General features: G+C 41.0%; 1 protein-coding gene across 3 annotated transcripts in view; it reads left to right on the forward strand.

Annotated features, from left to right (window-relative positions):
- Nucleotides 1–7,425: 7,425 nt before the first annotated feature.
- PIG-Q (phosphatidylinositol glycan anchor biosynthesis class Q) overlaps nt 7,426–18,322 on the forward strand; it is an 81,823-nt gene continuing 70,926 nt past the window's right edge. For 2 of the 3 annotated variants that reach the window (XM_071688596.1, XM_071688602.1), the window contains exon 1: nt 7,426–7,698. The gene's annotated coding sequence lies outside the window, so the exon portion shown is untranslated. Of the gene's footprint in view, nt 7,699–15,124; nt 15,276–18,322 lie in introns of those variants that run through there. The other variant, XM_071688598.1, reaches the window with a different exon arrangement.

An 18,322-nucleotide genomic window follows, 5' to 3' on the forward strand; every position in this document is an offset into this window, starting at 1 on the left:
ATACAATATCTAAGATAAGTGACACTAAACGTTCACTAAATCCGTGCTCTCTGACTACCATGCCATCAGTCTCTCTTTACTCCACTTTTTGTACCACTTTGCATCAAAAGTCTAAGCCTAAAAACAGAATTCTTTGATTCTGAATTAGATTAATCTCACGTTTATAAAATTACTCAACATTATGAAATGAGTAAAACATGTCATCAATAATTCTTCAACACAACAATGTATTCAGATTCCTTGTTGCTTATGAATGATAAATTTCGAAGACAGTCACCACGTACCGTCAAGATGGCGGCTCTCACGTACCATTCGTGGTACGTGTATCACCAATTAGAAACCACGACTGTACGTAATGAACCGGATGATCTCACCTCAATAAACGGGAGGAATAAGAAACCATTAATCAAAATGACCTTCGAACTACACCATAGAAATGGCAGGTCTGTCTATACCCTGTCTGTAGACCCGCCGAGGAAGTTGCCTGACGCATGAAGACTAAGCCTTGTACACAGTAGACAATAACATATTCATTTTCTCGGCAGGATGAAAGTTGATGGTCTCTGGAGCAATATACTACCGGGGAAGCATGAGCGGGAAGGTTATACCGGCAATATAGGAAGTCTGAACGGGTAAATGGCGGGAGTGAGTGATTACACTACGTGACAATTTCATTCCGCCGTTCTCCAGCGTCGTTGCGGGAACGTCTGCTCAGTGTATATGGTTGTGTCTTTGGCGTGCACGTGATGTAATGTCTTGCCCTCCACAGGGGCTAAAAGATGAAGGCCCGAATCTACCAGTGTTAACAATTTCCATCATATGACTATCGAAATTTTATGTGGCACACATTGCTACGCTGAGGAGATATCATCATAAATCAATGTACATTGACTGTTCGTAGTACAAAGGGACCTTGCAATAAGAAACTGTGGGACGAAGCTTTGAGGTAAAAGTTTTTACATTAATACAGAAATGCTATCTATAAAATGAGTCATCGAACACCGAAATAAACTTACGTGCAATAGCTATAGACTGATCATAGAAAGAAAAAGTTGTATATTTCTTCCTGTCATTGAATTGTATTAAGTGAAAGGAAGTGAAGAAAGATACCCAGATCTTTCAGCAAATCACCCCTTTAGTAGATTACAGCTTCTCTGTCAGCTATCTACACTCTCTCTCTCTCTCTCTCTCTCTCTCTCTCTCTCTCTCTCTCTCTCTCTCTCTCTCTCTCTCTCTCTCTCTCTCTCTCTCTCAGCCCCCACACCATCCTCCCCTCCCACGACAGGCAAGACCACTCGCCCCTCCCCACCTTCCCACACCAGCTGGGGTTAGCGTCGCAACAATCGATAGATAAACATGTGTTTGCCGTCAAAGCAAAGAGCCGGTGCATGTGTACAACCCTCTCAGGCCAGGCAGCCAACCGTCTGCCTACCGTCTCTCTCTCTCTCTCTCTCTCTCTCTCTCTCTCTCTCTCTCTCTCTCTCTCTCTCTCTCTCTCTCTCTCTCTCTCTCTCTCTCTCAGGGCTCCCCGCTCCATATTTCCATGACGCTGAGCTACCATCTCAACAATCCACATTTGCTCACAATATATATATATATATATATATATATATATATATATATATATATATATATATATATATATATATATATATATATATATATATATATATATCATACGCAATTGTTCTGCATCTTTTCCTCTTTTTTTATGATTTCTTTAAACAGCATTTCCGCTTCATTTTTGAATTGTTTTCTTGAAATGATTTTTTTTTTTTTGTTCCTTCGGCAGCGAAAGGGTTAAGTCGTAACGCGCGGTAGGGTCACATCACGTGGTGACACGTGGCAGCGTTCCATGGTCATGTCACGTGGCGGCACGTGGCAAGATGACGTCTGGCTTAAGGAGGATGGGTCAGCAGGCGGGCCGCGCACAACCTGGGTTGCCAGGACCCTTCCGTTGTGTGGGCTGACGACACAACACACCATACTATCGGCTCGACAACCTCCATCATTTCAGAGCGAAATGTATTGAGAATGGAAGGCGACGAAGACTCGTGAATGTTTGGAAGTTCTAAGGAACCAAAGAGGCAAATTAAGCCAATAGATCGTTGTCTGATGTATCAAGTGAGCCAGGAATACTATCTTGCATTTGTTCTACGATTTACATCTACGACAGTGAACACATTCAGCCAGGAAGGCTCCTGATTGTAGTACATTCCTTTCAACATGAAATGATTTTCTTTTACACAAAATATGATTTTGCTTTTTAACGCAAAGTTTCAGAAAAGTAGAATATGTTTTTCCCTATCGTATTCTATTTCTAACCCAGTTTTTAAAGGAAAACTTTGTATATATACGTTGATATACAAAAAGGCGTTGGGTCTGCTGGTGTGGCCATTGTTCGCTTGTACACAAAACCGAATTAAGCAAGAAAGATTCGTCCAACGAGAAAAAGAAAGAGTATTAGAGTGAAGAGGGATGATGATGTGAGTTGAAATATGTACAGTGGAATGATCGGCTTATGTGTGGCTATGATAGCAGAGTGGAGGAAGACGATCGTTGATCTATGTGAGGAAGAAAGTAGGTGATAAGACAGAAGCCTGAGGAACGCCACTGTTGATGAATTGTATCATCAGCGCCCACCACAATGGGCAGATGAGGGAGGAAGCTACGTACTGGGGAACAGGGAACTTATGCACAACAGATTCGGCCAGATCCATTTAAATTCCCTTTTATGTAAACATAGCGGACACTTCTCTACCCTCCATTTACTCTAGTCTTAACTCTGGTCGTCACTGTATAAGAAATATAAGTCAAAAATATGACGAACCTTTAGAATCAAACAGATAGCACATCAGACACAACCTTTGTGTGTCTGGAACAGGCCTTCCCCCAGGCAAACATTATCAAACAATTCACTTTATGTGGACGGCGATGCGAGGCTGATCTTCCGTCAGACTAAAGGAAAGGTCTGATCGTTCAGCATGACATACCATATAACCCACCACCACCACCACTTTAGAACGATGAAGGAGCAACATGTGCTTTCCAGTAGGGTGGAAAATATCACCGGGTCATAGGGATTACTCCAGTGGCTCACCGTCTGGAACTCTAACAACAAATGGAAAAGCCAGAGATGATTTTCCAGGTGTTCTAACAATACGTCAAACAATACTGGCCTTTGCAACTGCAATTATATCTGTGTTGACTAGGGTTGTACAGGGGTCTCAACGTGCCTCGTTCGATAGGTTTGTACGTTGTTGCGTTTCTTGGTTGTCAAGAGCTAAAGGGTAACTTAGACAGACTCCACAACGCACGTCAGACATACCAAACGCGCTAAACCTGAGTCATCAAGTCGCTGACGCAGACATCGTATGTTGTGAAGCATATACGCGCAGTCTGTCCTGCCATGAAGAGTGATCACGCGTTTTATTTTGTTACGAGAAACGTATTTTGTCATGTTATGAAGCTAACACACACACACACACACACACACACACACACACACACACACACTCAGTCATGTCACGAGTGTGATGATACATAAATTCTAACATGCTATGGGCACAATACATCACAGTGTCAGACATGTTGGTAACATAGAGCAAAATTCGCGGACAGTCGGAAAATCTTTTAATACAGATTTCATCAAATTTCCTCTCCATTTCAATACAATTGTAACACTTTCAGTAAGAGGATCTGTCTTAGGGCTGACGTCACACCAATAACTCTCCAACAGTGATCCAACACTGCCAATTCTACACACTGCTCCGGGCTGTATTTGCACAACAGCATTTGCAAGGAAAGTTGAATTTTTGACGAGTGAGTCACAAACATATAACGTCTCTTCTTAAATCTTCCACAGTGTTTCGTGTTGCTGGAACTCAACACACTGTGATGTTTGAGTGTTTGTCAACATTATACCAACAACCAAATAGACCAAAAGTTACTATAACCTGGTTTGTTCTGTTGAAACATATTGCATTATATAGAAAACGAACAGTCAATCTAACAGTTGATTCGTTTGAAAGCCTCTGTCACCCGTGGCCACTAGGATCTGTGGGGATTATCTCGTGTATAAGGATAGAGTTATCTGTAAATATGTCGGTGAGTAGATTTATTTAATGTGTCTCCAAGGCCTCAGGTCACAGGAGAGACGGAGATTTATACAGAATCCAGTTCTGCGTGTAATTTACCAGCACAATAATCCACGAGGACGTGTATCGGTGGAGCAGGCTGTCAAACTGAGTTTCTCATCTCGTCAGTCAGGGTTTGAGATTAATCTGGAGGACAGCTTTACTTTACAAAAATCAGAAACAAATCAAGACTGTTACATAAATTCTTCACTTAATTTCCTGGTACAGTTATATTTGAATATCTTTCCTGGGTAAAATGCAATGTGAAAAATAATTCCACGTTCATTTACAGCTGGATGTGAAAAAAAAACATTTAAAGTACTAGCTAGAGTAAGGTTGCGAGCCACCTTCATTCAGTCTCTCGTAGCACCTAGTAAAGCAGGTTCATCCGTGATACAACACACGAGATGTTAGTAGCTGACCTTCCAACCACACACACATTGAACGGAACTAAAAGATAAATAGTTTGGAACCAACTGTAGATTCAGTTGAGTCCAGCCCTTTTAAGTATTTACGGTTGCAAGTGTTCGGAGACAGTACATACTTATAAACTAAACCAATTAGCTGAAGCTGATTTTGACAAGAAATGTTAAGAGGTTTTGGTCTACAAATGTTTGATGAGCCTCTAAATGAGAAATCATCTTTCACATTCCAAGTAGTTGAGGTCAGAACTTTAGTCTAGGTTCCTTTAGCTTAGAGTAGGTTACGTTGGGTAACAAAAAATAGATTCTGTAGAATTACAATCACCGTCCAATGTTGATGAAAACTTACTACAAACGTACACACATTTCTAGTGCATAAGACAATAGTCCCTCAGAAGACGAAGGCATCAAACATGGTAAGCATTATTTTGGTATAGCTGCACATACTGATAACATTTTCTGATATTTTATGGACACAAGGGGATTCGAAAAGCAACTGCATCCTTTGAGGCTGTTTGTAATGGTGAATTGATCAGAAACTCAAAGACAGGTGTTGTAAAAGTAGGAAAACGTACAAATGTCTCAAAAAGAAAAACCTGTTTAACTTCTCATGTAGCTAAGGAGGCGCAAATAATGTCACTCATAGATATGAGATGAAATATCTATCAACTCTTTCCTTTAAACGAATCCATAATACGGCTTTCAACAATTCTCATTATTAAGTCATTCTATATACCAACAATCCTATTGAAGAAAAAAAACAACTTCGTCTCAATCCAGATAAAACATTTGCCCGCGAGTTTGTTGTCATTATCAAGAATGGAATGAAACGAATTTGTCTTTAAGTAGCGTTTTAGGTCGAGATTATGAACATCTATGATCACCTCTTAACTCTCTCTCTTTTCTATGATGAATGAAATCAAAATGTTTGGTTGGCTGTCACAGGATTTGTTTCTCAGTATTCAAGGTGGGGATGCAGCAATGAATTGTAAAAGTGAGGAGGATTTCCTTGGACATGAATTCAAAAGATCTACATGTGATTCCCAGAATTTTGCTCGCTCTTTTTACTCTTCATGTGCAATGTTTACTTGGCTTTAGGTCACCAGAGATACACCAAAGATTTTTCTCCTCTTTTACCTTGAGTAGCGCAGCAGAATCTATCCTGTGACTTGTCCTGTTTTACAACAGATATGTAAAACTTTTCTCTTGTCGATATCAAAATTCATTTGCCACTTGTAAGCTCAGTCAACCAGTTTGTCTGTACGTCAGTGTGAAGCGGCAAAAGTTTAAGTTCTGGTGAAGATTCATCCACAGATCCAGGTTCGCAGCCTCTGACAATACCTATCTACTCGTTTTCTCTCTCTCTCTCTCTCTCTCTCTCTCTCTCTCTCTCTCTCTCTCTCTCTCTCTCTCTCTCTCTCTCTCTCTCTCTCTCTCTCTCTCTCTCTCTCTCTCTTTGCACGATATAGAAATCCTCCAGTACATCACCCACGACTCATGTCCAAACCTTACATCCCATGTAAAGAATAAATAATCTTAGCAAAACATTGAAAGTGACTTAGTGCATCACACCGCTTCTGGAGGGAAATTGGCCGACTGCTCCATCCTCGTCTTACACGCGATGTTTTATGTTATTCTTATTTACATTTAGTCTAGACGTGTCGGATCTGATTAATGATACATTTCATTTACGTATTTCTATCTTTGTCATGGTATATTTAACCATCTTACGCTTGAATCTTTATTTTCTCTCGTATTAAGTTACCGCCCACTCCCCAGTTGTAGGTGGGTAAAAGAAAAGAAAAACATAAACCAGTACCAGTTATTCTGCAGAAACACTACGTCATGGCATTACGCATAGTAACTGGACATTTGACTCAAGAATGGGTCGAGAAGCGAAGGATTTTTGTTCTTGCTGTTAGAAAGGAAAAGTCTTCATGAAGTCTTAAATAACAACAAAGCCAAGTGACTCTGGCGGACTCATAGAGTAGTTGCCATATAACGATACACAAACACAGTTATGAAACTCACTACATTATATAACCTATGAGCAGACTGATGATAATGTTATCACAGCGGAGTCTAGCAGCACATGACGTGGTGGACGATGATAGAGAGGAATGGTGTGAGACTCGAGCCAGTACCTCGTAATCAAGAAGATAAAGATTAAACAAAGATAAGAATCCTGGATGAGAGAGACAGTGTGATATAGATAGGCTGTGCGACCAGCTTCTGAGGACAGACTATAGCAAAAGCAATAGGAAATTTAGTGAAGTGCATCCAACTAGCAACTATATATATATATATATATATATATATATATATATGTGTGTGTGTGTGTGTGTGTGTTTGTGTGTGTGTGTGTGTGTATATATATATATATATATATATATATATAGAGAGAGAGAGAGAGAGAGAGAGAGAGAGAGAGAGAGAGAGAGAGAGAGAGAGAGAGAGAGAGAGAGGGAGAGGGAGAGAGAGAGAGCATCTATTAAGCGTTAATATGACGGCCAAGAGTCAGGGAGAAACCTACACTATCATAAGCGTGGATAGAACCAAGATCATGGAGGTATTAAGAAGTTGGAATGGAACAACAACTCGTTCTCAACTTCGATGGGACGATTAAAGTATTAGGAAACTTTGAATATCTTTCATCGATCTATACACACAAAAAAGTATCAAGGTAGAAGTTCTGACGGGAGATAATTGCCTGTCCAGTTTACCACCAGCCAGGGAAATCGTAGATGTGTCAGGAACCCCAATACTAACTATTACAACTTAGCTGTAGTTATCACAGGTGGCCGCTAGGGGCGCCTCACTTGTTTACGTTATGTAAGGTTGGACAACTCGCTGATCAGACTAGTTACGATACAGTGGCTGTGAAGCCCTGGCTCTGTGTTCGACCGTGTACGAAACGTCGCTGACGCTGAGAAGGAAATCCACAGCGCTGAACGCAGTTCACTGGTGACCGGGTGGAGTAGCGAGGCATGGTAACAGCAGTGATGGTGTGGCCCAGAATCACATAGCCTTATCAGACGAACCTGATTTAGTATAATTCCAGTTCTTAAAGATGACAGATTCTTGAAAGTTCCTCAAGTTACCAATGGATGTCTATCCATCACCCTACACCTGTCCTCGAGGTAAGTCCATCAACCAGGCAATTACTGGAGCTTAGACGACTGTTGGTGTGTCCGGGAGGGGACTCATCGCATTATCTTCCTTCCCTAAATTCTCCTGGACTGCCCGTAAGAAACTCTTTTACCCAATGATCAATTTGGAAAAAGCCCCTGGAGTAATTTTCCCACTGGAATGCCGGCGTCTATACCCACCTTCCATCATTTTGATAAAACTCAATGTTATTACCGAGTGATGGATGCATGACTCACTAGGAATGTTCCCGCCACTTACACTTCAGTAACAGGAATCCGTAGCCAAAGGCGAAGAGGAACGTGAAGTGAAACATCACAAGTCACAATTTCTAGTGTTCGCTCTTTAAACTGACACAAAGAAAATACCAATTATCATCCTAAAAAAAAAGGTATAAACGATTGCACTGATCCCAAAGACAATGATTCTGTGGTATCATCTTGTACTTTGTGAATTGTGGTTCCTGAAGTAGTATCCCAGTAATCAAGTCACTGCACCAAGCGGTGGTAAGTTGTTAGCCATGTCGAATCAGTTCAAGCAATACATCTTTCCTCTGAGATGAAGGTCCTTCAAACCTGTATCACCTTTGACCCCGTGGCTCAGAATTATTGCCGTATTGCTTGAATATTTTTATATATAGTTATAAAACGAGACTTGTGAGATTTCCAACTGATATTGCTATTATTAGCCAGATTCGCGAATGTAGAATCCACGTTCTTGGTATCATCAAGTATGGGTATTTGTGTCATACTTTCACTTTTTTCTTCCATCTCACGCAAATGTATCTTTCAAGGATCACACTTAAATGCACGTAAAATGCTAGCCATTCCTATGTTATTATGAATCTACCTTTTGAAAATCGTTGACTAATCTTTTATCAACAATCATTGATTCAGCGTTTATAACAACAAACAACTAATATATAAGTGTTCACAGGAACATTGAAGAACACTAACGACTGAATATTCACACAATAGATCGCCTTGAAATATAGAAATTATCATCTATATCGAGGAAATAATTTTCTAAATCTAGAATGAGTAACTTTATCGCGCTGTTATTCCAATGACATAGGAACACACTGTACGGTGGCTCTTGAATAAGCATGTCAGATCATTATTCATTAATTAATGATAATGTTAATTATGATTACAATCAACGGTTGAATGAATTAACAGTAGCCGAAGGCTGAAAATGTATTCTAAAAATATATTATGAACACAAGCGCTACGAAAGGAAGTTTTGAGAGGACAGTTTTTCTGTGAATAGTCATTACTGATGATGTTTAAAGTGGCTGGGATAGTTTGTTCTCGCAATGGTCTGTACGAGCTCTTGTGGGCTCGTTGTCGTTGTAGTACCCAATGACAACCCAGGGGACCAGGGAATTCCGGTGGCAGGAGGTGCATGTTGCGCGGGAGAGGTGCACTGGTTAAACTGTCAACTGAGGTGATGGTTGCAGAGAACTGGGAGGACGAGTGAGTGAGCGCCTCATGGTATGTGTTGTGAGAGGACCCCTGACCATTGGTACATGTATACACGTACAACCTCTTATGTATACAGGCACCGCTATCAATGACGTGTGATTGTAACCATGGAGACGAGAGTTTACATAACGTATTCTACGTTTCTTATCGTAAATCGTTTACGAACAATCGTGGTGATGACGAACTCGTTAAGAATACTTCGATATTTACATGACAGATATGTGAAAAGTCAAATTGATTCGTCAGTGAAGACGTGTTTGTCGCTAACAGGCCTTTCTACAATACACCGCGTCTAGTATAGTATGTGGGGTCAAGTGTTACAACGCAGTGACCTTTTGACCAATCTCGACCATATTTGTTCCCTTGACCGCGCTGTGTCAACTCACCGACTGGGGGTCATAGTGTATTGTGTATGCACGGGAGGACATACATGTTGGTAGAGAATTCCTACGTGTATGAATATGTGCACAACTAGGCCACCAGCGCTGGTATAGCATACGCCATACGTGAGAGGTGTGAGAATCTACCCATTCATTGACAATTACTCAAAGACCCCATTCTTGAAAAGGTCCTGGAGTTATTTTCCAGGAGCTCCCAAAGTTCCAAGGCTGCGCTATTTCCAGTTGCAGAGAAATTATGAACTTCTCTGGAATAACAAATTCTTTTTCGAGACTGGACTTCCAGTGATACAGCCTCACCAAAGTGACTTGAGCAGGCAGAGTCCGGTAGCACAAAGGTGTGAGAATAGGTATATATATAAAACATATATATATATATATATATATATATATATATATATATATATATATATATATATATATATATATATATATATATATATATATTTATCCCTGGGGATAGGGGAGAAAGAATACTTCCCACGTATTCCCTGCGTGTCGTAGAAGGCGACTAAAAGGGGAGGGAGCGGGGGGCTGGAAATCTTCCCCTCTCGTTTTTTTTTTTTTTTTTTTTTTTTTTTTTTTTCCAAAACAAGGAATAGAGAAGGGGGCCAGGTGAGGATATTCCCTCCGGGGCCCAGTCCTCTGTTCTTAACGCTACCTCGCTGGCGCGGGAAATGGCGAATAGTTTGAAAAAAAAAAAAAAAAAAAAAAAAAAAAAATATATATATATATATATATATATATATATATATATATATATATATATATATTTTTTTTTTTTTTTTTTTTTTTTTTTGCTTTGTCGCTGTCTCCCGCGTTTGTGAGGTAGCGCAAGGAAACAGACGAAAGAAATGGCCCAACCCACCCCCATACACATGTATATACATACGTCCACACACGCAAATATACATACCTACACAGCTTTCCATGGTTTACCCCAGACGCTTCACATGCCCTGATTCAATCCACTGACAGCACGTCAACCCCGGTATACCACATCGATCCAATTCACTCTATTCCTTGCCCTCCTTTCACCCTCCTGCATGTTCAGGCCCCGATCACACAAAATCTTTTTCACTCCATCTTTCCATCTTTATATATATATATATATATATATATATATATATATATATATATATATATATATATATATATATATATATATATATGAATAACAAACATTTATACAAGCACAGATCTTTAACAGTACAATAAATCATCGAACCCAAAGGCAGATCAGAGGATCCATTTAGAGCAGTACATAGTAACTACTTAGAAATTCTGGTGAATATATTAGCAGAGATGGTGAAAGGAAAGGGTAACTGTTCCTGGTGATGGAGATATGAGGTAGATTTGCATAATCCTTCCATTCCTTTGCGACCGAAACCCAGAGATCACAGTGGGTATGGAGGTCACACAGCTCCTGCCTGGCCCAGATGCTTCGCGAATGGTAATTGAGAAATTAAGATTGGAAATTCGTAAACCCCACAACCTCGACCGGGAACTTAAGTACAACGCGATGGTACGACCTTGAGCAGGACAGTACGATACGAGCACGTCGGTATGAACCTTGAGCACGACGGTGTGGTCGTTAAAGCGCAACCGGTACGACCTTTGAGCACGAGAGAGCGACTTTAAGCACGACCCTTGTGTGTCACGACACGACATCTTACGTGCAGACGTATTTGTTGGTAACGGCAGACAACAGGAGGGATGTACAGACAACAGATGGGATAACAGGTGGGAAAGAAGAACAACAGTTGGGAAGTATGGACAACAGGTGGGAAACAAGGACCCCCAGCTTCTCTCTCTCTCTCTCTCTCTCTCTCTCTCTCTCTCTCTCTCTCTCTCTCTCTCTCTCTCTCTCTCTCTCTCTCTCTCTCTCTCTCTCTCTCTCTCAGTCCCCTCTCCCTTCCCCTAACTTGTCTCTTAATCCATTTGCCTCTCCCCTTATCTCCCTCTCAGTTTCTTTTATCTTTTCCCTCTCTCCCTCACTTCCCCCGTCCCTCCTTTCTCACCTTCATGTCCATCAAACACTTTCTTCGTCTAATGTTTCCAGTCACCTCGGGTCCTGAGGTCACGACCTGACATCTAAATCGCCCCAGATGGTGACCTGTTAGAGGTGGATCCTCCCGGTCTACGTCAGTATAGACTTTGATTTTGACTTTGACGGTAGAAACTAACCAAAGCTTCATCCTCTGTCCTGAGTCGTATTTTGACGTTTATTTTGCCTTTCGATCTGATGACAATTTATTTTGAGAAGTGTTCATATGTAAGGCTGACTTTAAGAATATTTCTGATCTATAATGATTCGTCTCTGTCTGATCTATAATGATTCGTCTCTGTTGCTATAAGAATATTTCTGATCTATAATGTTCTATAATGATTCGTCTCTGTCTGATCTATAATGATTCGTCTCTGTTCCTATAAGAATATTTCTGATCTATAATGTTCTATAATGATTCGTCTCTGTTGCTATTTTCTTGCATCGACTGATTTTCACTCTCGTTGTTCATAATTATCATCCATCACTAAATTTTTGTGATTTTAATACTGAACGTAATATCATTTGCTCTGTGTTTACTTTGAACATACACTCTACTGTGATTTTATTTATGCCCTGATGTCCACTCTCATTTGATTATGGTCTGTTGTGCCTTCAACTTTACCTTGATTTTGACTGTAAATTTGACTTTGAAATGTCATTCAGAAAATACATGGTTGTCAGGGTTCAGAATTGTTCTTGCCCAGAGGGAATTGATATCAACTTGCTGAGGTCATTCCAGGCTGGCTCCCAGGGTAAGGTCAAAGGTCAGGGTTATATGATAGACACCGCCTTGCCTCCCGTGCCCACCCGCGAGCTCTCACACACACACACACACACACACACACACACACACACTATGTCAACCACTACATTACTGTAAATATTCATCTTAATGTTCCACAATCATCACGAAGTGTATGATGTTTTTATGATCAGTTGACTAGTTACTATCATGACCTCCCAGTTCTGTCATATCTGCAATTCTCAACTGTGTATTTTCAGCTGAATGGCTACGTAAATTCGATAAACCGTACATCATTTTTCATCATAGTTACACCCGTAACTTACAAAGCCACAGAGATCACAGATTGGGAATAATTTTTCTACAAGCAGAGGAACCACGGGTCTGTAAGGACCTGGGGAACAATGATCCAATCAGCCAGCGTAAATAAAAGACAGCGATCAGAAATATGAAAGACTACGTGATTGGTTTGGTCGTCCGCAGTCACCTGGGATGATGCACTGCGCCGGAACAAAGAGTTGAAGAAACTAATGAATTGAGAATCTAGACTTTACAAGAGATTATAGGATAACCCTCATAGTACAGTACGAGAGACCTTGTCATACGGAATTTGAACAATAAGGAAATTGACTGGGACCCACAGTGATCTACATGGTGGAAAAATGTGAAGATCTAAACCTCTGAAATATGTTCATGATGACATCCTTGCACCGCTACGTCAGGGAGCGCACCAGGAGCAGAGGTCCCTGACTCACCATCTGTATTGGACCTCATTTTCTCATGCGACAAACTGTAGACAGAAGAAAACCATCCGCGGTGCACCATGCGGGGAAAGCGATCATGTAGTGCCCGAGTTTTGTGGCCAATGAGGAGGAAGCAGAGAATATATGAGAACCCAAACACTAAAAGGAGATACGAAAATCATGTTGAACTAATTTCCTTTGAAATGATAAAGTCTACCGCCTGGGTACAGCCTAGTATTACAGGAAGTTCTGTAAAGTCCAAAAAGAGGAACCTGTCTTGGAATCAGAACCTGATGTAAGGTAAGGTGGGAGGAGCAAATGTTGTGAGAAGGCTGTGTCAAAAGGTCAAGGGAAGTAAGAGTACACCAACATGATACTGAAGATACTGCAGCCAGCCAGGGTATGAAAGATAGAGCAAGAAGCGCATACACTTGATTTAGAAGAGAGAAACGAATATAGGAAAACAAAATGATAAATAGACAAAAGAAGGTTGTTAAGTGTGAAGAGAAACTTGTTTAGTGGAGAAAGGTAATGTATTGTCAATATACTGGGTTTACATGAGAGTAAACTGCTGCCTGCATGGAAACTATGGTGGAGTAGACTGCGTTTTTTAAACTGCCAGAAAGCATTTGAAGTTGTCCCTTCATAAACTAGCAGAATGGAATGGAAGTGTAAGCTGGGTGAAAAAAAGATAGTTCTGTTGATGGACCAACAATTACTTAAAGCAGAAAGGAAAAAAATAACTTCATTGATTCTTATTCGAGTACTGTTCAAACCAGTGTCGTTCAAAATGGTTCGCTTCTGGAGCCACTGTGACTCTTGATCCATATAAATGACTCATCATTTGGATTCGAATCATACGTATATGTGTGTGTGTAAGTGGTGCTGGGCTTTAGGAAGAAGCATGAAGCATTTCTGATCTTTATACAACAAAAAGGAGACCTGGACATTGTAAACCACTGGGAAGATGTAAGGACAATGAGATCTAACCCTAACAAAAGTAAGGTCGAGATAGGAAAAGTAGTACCCGATAAGATTATCATTATCACCACATTACAGGAAATTCGGCCCTGTGACCTGACCCTTAGAGGTTAAGGGAAAGGCCAAGCCATCATACTCGAGGGTCGCACCATCATACACAAGTATCGTATCGTCGTGATGAAGGAGCTTGATGGGATTCGAAGATGTTCCTATCTGGGAAGCCTTTGAAAGTGTGAAGAGCTGATAAGGTATACGTCGCAGCATCAAACTAACAATACGAATCAGAAAGATGATGAATTACTTGTGTACGAATGAGAGGATAAGAGACGAGGCCAGATGAGTAGGTCTTAAGTGGGCAGTTTAAGTGGATGATTACACACACACACACACACACACACACACACACGGGGGCTCCCACATACTGCTCACGTTTCACAGCTGAGAACAGCGTCCATAATGACCATTGCTACATTGAGTTTTTTTAATTTCGTTTTACACGCGAGTATTTTCTTCTGTTTCGTTAGTAATACGACAACTTAACAGACCCAAGATGGTGGACGTCTGACTATCCTCCTCCTCTTCCTGGCTGGCAGCGGTTGTTCGAAGCTTCAAGAAGCGATGATTCAAGCGATCCAAGTCTGAGTCGATATATTCTAGCTCTCCAAGTTCATGAGACAATGCTTCGAACCCTCCAAGTTAACAAGATCATGGTTCGAGCTCTCCAACTTCATGAGACAACGTTTCGAACCCTCCAAGTTCACAAGACCATGGTTCGAGCTCTCCAAGTTTATAAGATAAGGATTCAAGGTATGAAATAATTGTTAAATTTCTTCCTAGTATAGGAGGGTGATGCGCGCTATCCCCACGAGAACGCTAAATCGAGGCTTTCCAAGGCTCGGGACGGTATTTCGATCTATCCGAACTAGAGAAGCCTTGTTCGAAGCTTAATGTGATTGCCAGTGGCAGGGAACGATGTTCCGGGGCTTCTGAGTTCCAGAGCGCCAGTCATAGATTAACAGTGGCCCAGGACGGTAGATCTTAGTTCGTGTTCCTTGTGACAAAATCGTCAAATAAAAGAAACTCATGACGAACGAGAAGAGTCTTGTGAAACATACAGATGACCAAGCTACGTGGGTCTTAACCTTGCCGACGCCAACGCTTCATAAGAAAAGGTAAACAGATTCTTAATTCTTATTGAGCTACATTTAGAAGTGTGACACCCAGAACTTCTCACGAAACACTTGACACTGACGTAGGGGAACTGTGGTGAGGTATAGACATAACCTGTGACCATTTAAGTAACCTGAGGTAACGATATTGATGGTGATTGCAGTAAGGTATATGTTGTTTTGCCACTAATGTAACAAGTCAGTTTTTAACATTTAGTTTTGCATGTAGTTACATTATGGAGAGCATTTGGACTATATTGTGTTGCTTCGGTTCTTCCAGTTCTCTCTCTCTCTCTCTCTCTCTCTCTCTCTCTCTCTCTCTCTCTCTCTCTCTCTCTCTCTCTCTCTCTCCAGTGTACGTACCTGTTTCCCTGATCCTCAGTCTGACACGTAAGCTAAGCTGTGTGTTGTGCGTCAGGAACATAAACATTGTAGTACCACGAGTCTCAGCGGGAGGGGCGCCCCACGTTGACCACACTCCCCCTCTCCTCCTCAGGCCAGAGTGTGTAGTTGCTTGGTATAAACGTTGATCTCAACCAGGCGATCATATAAGTCAAAAATGCTTTAAAAATGTTCTCAATTGTACTATTTATATAATTACCGAAAAGCTGTAAATCCCAAGATAAACCAGCGTGATGTAATAACACCATTCAGGTGCGAAGTAAGGGGCCGACCGGAGTCATAATCTCGTTATAGCCCCGCGTAAAAGAGCTGGACCCGGCACCAACACCACCTGCTGCTGCACCAGCTGTGCCGCAGGTACGCACGAGCCACCTGCGCCGGGATGAACCCCTCGTCATCACCCCTTTAGTGTCTCAAGGTCACATCTCTCCCCCGATGTGGGGTTTCCGCTCTCCTAATCTGTCTGAGACCCAGTCATCGATTTGTCAAAGTTGGCATCGTCGCAAACATCAGGCGAGAAGCGGCAACATTGGCTCTCTCTCTCTCTCTCTCTCTCTCTCTCTCTCTCTCTCTCTCTCTCTCTCTCTCTCTCTCTCTCTCTCTACCCACGACCCCTGACCTTGACCTGCCAAGTAAGGACGTGACGTCAGAGGACCCTAGGAGGTGCTAGGATCTCTCTCAAGGCGTTTAGGGTACGCGAAAAAGAACCGCTGCTCCTTAAAAAAGGTTAGTCCTGCCCACCTGACGAGGAAGATGGTCATATAAAGCGAGTCCCGCTGTGTGCTCTGGTCGGGACTGTAGTGTTCCCCTGGTATAGTGCACTTGATGCAGCCATTGTATATGAGAAACATATTCAAATAGATTGATAGATAGATGAATTTTAGTGGCCTTTACATATATGCGATGGGGGAAAATACGTTAGTTCGTTTATTCTAATCGCGTATTAAAAACGACAATTGTTCCTTACTTCTACGTAATATTTTACAGATAAGAATTTATTTATGTCTGTCTCTGAATGTATATGCGTCTGTACCAATCGATGTTTACTAATCTATCTATCTATCTAATCAGTTATACTTGTCTGTTAATATATCTACCTCTGTGTCAGTCTCTCTATCTACATATCTATCTATCTACCTGTCTCTCTATCTGTTTATCTGCCAATTACAACATTAAGAGATGAAATGAGTTTACGGAGCATTATTAACAGAACTGGTCATGGAATTATCATTATCATGACATTGTTTTCATACGTACGTGATGAGACTAGTTATGTACGTGGTGCAGCAGGGCCATGTACGTATTAAAAATAGTGACAGAACTAGGTATGTACGTGGTGGTACAGGATCATGTACGTAGTGATAATAGTGACAGAATTAGGTATGTACGTTGTGAGAGTAGTTATGTACGTGGAGAGATTAGTTGTGTACGTAATCAGATTAGTGGCGTACATGTGAGATGTACGTACATGTGTGTAGATATTCGTTCGAATCGAAATCATTTTTACGACACATTCTGTTTTGATAATGATAAAGATATCCATTCTTGTACACTTGCCATTTTGGCCTTGTGTTCTTGGTATTCTCCATGTTACTATAAGTCGTCATGATTGTGATTATAAACAAGTAAACAGTAAAACTGTAGTTGTGGAATAATTGTTCCATATAAACTGTTTCAAGGATTTCCCGGCAACCTTGGCAGCTCTCCTGTTCCTTGATTACATCTCTCTCTCTCTCTCTCTCTCTCTCTCTCTCTCTCTCTCTCTCTCTCTCTCTCTATCTATCTATCTATCTATCTATCTATCTATCTATCTATCTATATATCTATCTATCTATCTATCCACTTTTCATTGTGCGTGTGTGTGTGTCTGTGTGTGTGTGTGTGTGTGTGTGTGTCCCTCAACATGGAGCTCTAGGCATCAGCGTTTGACATTTCATCAACCAATATATCTACCTTGTTGTCTCGTCTCTTGCTTTCCCTCACAAATCATATCATATCAAGTTAAAGGTTCTAGTATTCCTTACAGGGAAACATATGCTTATTTACAACTCTCTTCCTGACATTTATTCCATCATTTACGTAGATTGTTTACATTCGATTTATTTTTCACTTAGTAACTTCAAACCAATGTTGGTTGTATGTGTGCACTCTTACGTTCAGATAATCACTACATGTGAACCTTACGTTCAGACAACCACTACAAGTGAACGCTTACGTTCAGATAACCACTACATGTGAACCTTTACGTTCAGATAACCACTACATGTGAACCCTTACGTTTAGATAACCACTACATGTGAACCCTTACGTTCAGATAACCACTACATGTGAACCCTTACGTTCAGATAACCACTACATGTGAACCCTTACGTTTAGATTGCCACTACATGTGAACCCTTACGTTTAGATTGCCACTACATGTGAACCCTTACGTTCAGATAACCACTACATGTGAACCCTTACGTTCAGATAACCACTACATGTGAACCCTTACGTTTAGATTGCCACTACATGTGAACCCTTACGTTTAGATTGCCACTACATGTGAACCCTTACGTTCAGATAACCACTACATGTGAACCCTTACGTTCAGATAACCACTACATGTGAACCCTTACGTTTAGATAGCCACTACATGTGAACCCTTA

This window comes from Panulirus ornatus, chromosome 46, assembly GCF_036320965.1.
Source record: "Panulirus ornatus isolate Po-2019 chromosome 46, ASM3632096v1, whole genome shotgun sequence".
NCBI classification, from domain to species: Eukaryota; Metazoa; Arthropoda; class Malacostraca; order Decapoda; family Palinuridae; genus Panulirus; species Panulirus ornatus.